A 5,928-nucleotide genomic window follows, 5' to 3' on the forward strand; every position below is an offset into this window, starting at 1 on the left:
CACCTACATCTTGGATGCCCCGGGGGTAAGCAGATAAACATCACATTTTCATTTTTGGGTGAACTATCCCTTTAAATGACAGAAATATTGAATGCGCTGCATCTCAGGATTGTGTGAATGTCTGGAACGATTGCACGTGTTTTTGTTTGTTAATATTGCTGATGATGCTTTTACATACAACTGCAGCCAGAGCTGTTTAACTCTGTGTGTTTGCTTTGGAAAATCACTCTTTATGTATTTATGCATACATGGCTTTGACTGCTTTATGCAATCCACCTCAAAGCAATAGTGTCCCATCATGCACTGCTGTTTATTAGCATAAACGATTGTTTGATAAAAGTGGTTTGTTCTTGAACTCTTATGAATCTCATTTTAGTGAAGCATCTCATGTCTGTCATTTGTTTCAAAAATGTCATATTTTTTATTCTGTTCTAAAGACACTGATTGAAACGCACTAGTTTGAGAACAGCTGCGTTCGTTTGTTTAAATATTTTTATTTAGTGTTTTTACTGTTCTTTTTTCACTTTTAAATGATTCATTTTTTTTATCTTAATGTCTGTCCTTTTATTTAATAACAATGCATCAGTTTTGCTAATTCTGTAAGAAGTGGCTGCCAGAAGCATTAAAGTTATCTTGAAATGATTTGTCTGATTGTGTTTTTTTTATCGTAGATCAACTGAATCATAAGAAAAAAAATGCATAAACTTAAAATACTCATTTTATCATTAGTTGTATAATATCTGTAATAAATTTTCAGGTTTCTGAATGTTTACAGGTTTAACAAAGAAAATGCTTTCATATATATATATATATTTCCCCCAAATGTCATAGTATTTATGTATGTATATATATATATATATATGTATATATCATGACTTTCCATTTAAATGTTCCTAATCACTTAACGTACTCATAATAACCTAGGGGTGCTAATAATTTTGGCACTCATATTTTTGAGAAAAAAATATTTCATTTCACATTAATTTTTTCCCCTCTAATTTTACTTTCACTTGTATTTCTGTCAACTTTCTGAATGAAAGCTTAAGGATTAACAGCAAAGACATTTCTTTTACAGGCATTTTTTCCTCATATTTCCCAAAGATGCCAATATTAATGAAAGCCACATCAAGCCACATAAACGGCATCAGTTCTCTCTTTATTCTGTTGTGATTCGCTCATGTTTTAATCTACGGTATATAAACTTGCTCTCGATCACGTCCAGTTAATCAGCTTACAGCAGAACAACAGGCTGAACGAACAGCACTCACTGCACAAACACAGCTTGAGAGCTCAACCGTTAGATGTTTAATCAAATGAAATGAAGAGCATATAAAATACAGTTTTAAACATCAATATCTGTATCTCCTCTTACAATGGTCCTCAGAGGTCATTGGCTTCAATGTATGTAAAAGAAATCATGCAAGTCATTATTTTGAAAAAAATTGTAGTAAAATTTTTCTGAACTGATTTTAATGACCAGTATATATATATATATATGGGTCAAAGACGTTAAGATGTCCGCCATCAAAAGAAATGAACAAAAGTGATTTTATGTCGATAGAAAGCACATTAAATGTAAGTAAAGTGTCTACTTTGAAGGTTCCGAATAAGTTTTGGGAGAATAAAATGTTACAATTTGGTTGAAATAATGTTACATTGTCATTCAGCGTAACGCAATATTTATGTAAAAATTCAAACAACATGCTTATTCTGACGTGTACATATTAAAATATATAAAAGAATAAGGGAGCATATTAAATTTTATTGTGTTTTACATGAGTAAAATATTCTTACTGACAAATGGGCGAAACCTAGGATAGTGGCACATTTAATAAATGTAAAAATTACAACTAATTAGTATTTGGGGTGAAAGTAATTAGTCTTTTAATATGTCATAAACTGATTTTTGTTGTAAATATGCCTGACAAGATTGTTACACTGAATGACATTTTAGTGGCTCTCTTCTGAAAATCAGGGGAAAATGTATATTTATTTTCTGCTCAAAAAAATTAAATTGCAATTAAATTAAACAGAAAATTAAATTAAATAAAAAAATTAAATAATTGTTTTTTTTGGGGGAAAAACTATTTAAAGCAGTATTACACTTATTGTTTTTATGCTTAAACCCTTTTTCGTCTTTGACCCACATAAATTTGAAAAATCTCTATCTGTCTATATATATATATATATATATATATATACATACACATAAATACAAAATAAATTTAAATGGTCACAGTAATGAACCTAGAGGTGAAAAAATATTGAGCTATTTTATCTTAATGAATTTTTAAGGTTTGCATGTCAACCTAAACACCTTTGTGTTCTTCATTTTTTTTTGAACAAAAATCCCTGTTTTCTACCATATTTGTGGAAAGTACTTGCACATAATTCATAAAATCCCAGCTCATCTTCACATTTCTCTTGAGATTAAACTCGCTTGGGTTTTATGTTTGTCTGACAGATTAGAAGTTTCCAGTTAAACGTCCGTCTGTCGCCCTTCCCATGATTCATGAAGCGGATCACCGGCGCCTCCGGCTGCTCAGATCACCACATTACAGTCCAATCACATTATTACTGCTCAGCAGATAGCACTGGATCAGTGTCACTGGGCAGTATTTGGATATTTACCATTCAGTTTTTCCTGATCAACCCATGTGACCGGACACAAGGCTGTACTGTTGGCAATGAGTCAAGTCTCCTATAAAAGCACTGCTGAAACTATAACGTTACTGTTTTTTCTTACTGACACGTGAACCTCCCCTTTAAACAAATGGGATGCATTTAAGTGGTTTAATAAAGGGCCTTGTGTTGCATTTTTTAAAATGACTTCCACAGAAATATGCACACTTCATCTGATTTCGAGGCGAGATTTCTCAAACCCCTTTGAGGGTGCATTAAAACAAACATAAGAACTTTCTAGTAGTGCTACTGCTCTAAAAAACATTCAATTTTTGACAGCTTTTATTGTACCAATCCATTTTTATGGCTCCTTGAACTTGGCATATTTGAAGAACTTTTCTGTCCAGTTGCTGCATCTCTGTATATCATCAAAAATGCCAAGTTCAAGGGTCCATAAAAAAAGAAGGGTAACACAAAAACTGCCCAAAGTTCGAATTTTATTAGAGCAGTAGTCCTAGTATGAAGTCCTTAAGTCTACTTTAATGCACTCTCAAAAGGCCTGGAGAAAATCACCACAAATTTTGCTGATGGTGCAATGAGCACCTCTGTGTATTGTCAAATATGCCAAGTTCAAGGGTCCATAAAAAAAGACTGATAAAGAAAAAACTGCCCATTATTTGGATTTCTCTAGAGCAGTAGCCCTAGTTTGAAGCCCTTATATCCAATTTAATGCACCATCAAAAAGATCAGAGAAAAGTTACCACAAATTGGGCTGATGGCACAATAAGTCTGTGCAGTGTCAAATATACCACATTCAAGGGTCCATAAAAAAAAGAATAGTACAGGAATAACAGCCCAATATTTGGATTTGGTCAGAACAGTTGTCCTAGTATGAAGTGCTTATGTCCTCTTTGCTGCAGCCTCAAAGATATTGGAGAAAATTTGCCTCAAACTTGGCTGATGGTGCTGTTTATTGTCAAATATGCCAAGTTTGAGTCCATAAAAAAGACTGGTAAAGTAAAAACAGCCCAAAATTTAGATTTGTTTTTTAAACCACAGATGTCTGCTTTAATGCACTCTCAAAAGCAGTGGAGAAAATTCGCCATGAATTGGGCTGATGGTGTAATAAGTGTTTGTGTATTGTCAAATGTCAAGTTTAAGGGTTCATAAAAAAAGGAATGGTAAAGAAAAAACAGCCCGAAATTTGGATTCTGTTAGAGCAATTGCCCTAGTATGAAGACTTTATGTCCACTTTAATACATTCTCAAAGCTGTTGGAGAAACTTCGCCACAAATTGGGCTGATGGTGCAGTACAATCATCTGTTCATTCTCAAATATGCAACGTTCAAGGGTCCACAAATAAAGAATGACAAAATAAAAACTGTGCAATATTGGGATTTTATTTTAGCAGTTGCTCTCGTATGAAATCCTTATATCCAATTTAATGCACCATCAAAGAGATCAGAGAAAACTAGCCACAAAATGGGCTGATGGTGCAATAAGCATCTGTGAATTGTCAAAATATTCCAAGTTCAAGGGTTCATAAAAAAAGAACGGTAAAGTAAAAACTGACCAAAATTTTGCATTTCATTAGAGCAGTAGACCAAGTATGAAGCACTTATGTCAGTTTTAATGCACCCTCAAAGGGCTTGGAGAAAATTTGCTGCAAAATGGGCTGATGGCACAATAAATACATCTGTGTATTCTAAAATATACAAAGTTCAAGGGTCCATAAAAAAAAAAAGACCGGTGAAGTAAAAACAGTGCAAAATGTGGATTTCTTTAGAGCAGTTCCTCTCATGTGAAGCCCTTGTGTCTGCATTTTATGTAATGTAGCCTCAAAAAGAGCTGAGAAAATTCACTTCAAAGTGGGCTGATGGTACAAGCGCCTCTGTATTATCAATTATTCCAAGTTCAAGGGTTCATAAAACAAGACTGCACAAGTTAAAACATCCCAAAATTGGGATTTTATTAGATCAACAGCACTAGTATGAAGAAGCGCTTTATGTACCCTCAAAGGAAACAGAGAAATGGGCTGATGGTGCAATAATCGCCAAGTTGAAGAGTTCATAAAAATAGATTGGTACAGTAAAAATTGTTCAGATTTTGGATCGGGTTAGACCAGTGGCCCTGCTACGATGCTCTAATGTACACTTTAACTAAATTAAAGGTGGAGAGAAAGCTTGCCTTAAAATGAGCTGCAGGTACAATATGTGTGGCCCTCCAAAGGTCAATTAAAAAACCGAATTTGACACATGGTAAAATAACAGAAATGGAGATTCTAAATGGATTTTCTCTCTTTTTGTGCATTTCCTCTGTTGCTCAAGTTGAATCAAAATAAAGTTCCATTATAGAATCTGTATGTTTGTGATATTCAGACCCACACGTTCATTCAATCTCACGCTCATAAATAAAAGCACATCTCCTGTTAAGCATGTATATATTTATTTATTTGTTTGTTGAAATATTTGAAGTTTTGTAATATTTCCCCAGAAAAATGTAAACTTCTCCATATTCACAAAAAGAAAGACATTTCTGTTTATCAATCGTTGTCAATAAAATGAAATTCATAATTACAATAATAATCATATTTGAATATAATATCTTTATAATAATATGAACATTCAAAACATCACTCCATATTCAGAGAGGCTCCACTCTAGAATCAACAAATCTCTCGCGCATTCGAGAATATTTCCATGGGTAAATATATAAATATATACATCCTACGCTCCTGAATCGGGTCGGAGGGTCAAGGGTCAATGCTATGGCTTGTCCGTGTCTATGGCTAAATTGGCGGCTGGGTCCCGCGGCGAGGACCGTTCGTTTCATCATGAAGACAGAAACTCATAGCAGTAAGAGCTAGTGTGCTACACAATGGGGAAAAGATACACGATCACAATCTGTCGTAGCATAACTGACCCCTATACACAAACGCTGGCGGATATGATCGCAAAACCGTGCCAAAAGTGGTGAGAAACGACGTATCGATACAGAACCGGTCCACAAACGCACTCGCATTATTGAACGTATAGCGCGCTCCGCCTCCGAATCGACGTCTCTATGGCAACGCGTTTAAATGTGACCGCTCGTGTTCAGCCAATCAGAGCTCGGTGTGGGAACTGTAGGCACAGAAACACTGTTCATCATCATTATAACTAGTAGTACCTGAAATGCAGACAAAGTAATACTTCGAACAGAAAAAGTAAATAAAGACAAAAGTAATCGACTAAAGCCCCAGCAAAGCAGCTACTGGCGTATATGAGTATCATCCATCGAACACCAAGAAAAGAGAAAAACTCAACC

The sequence above is a fragment of the Sinocyclocheilus rhinocerous genome, unplaced genomic scaffold (assembly GCF_001515625.1).
Source record: "Sinocyclocheilus rhinocerous isolate Xijiao unplaced genomic scaffold, SAMN03320098_v1.1 scaffold618, whole genome shotgun sequence".
In the NCBI taxonomy this organism is placed as follows: Eukaryota; Metazoa; Chordata; class Actinopteri; order Cypriniformes; family Cyprinidae; genus Sinocyclocheilus; species Sinocyclocheilus rhinocerous.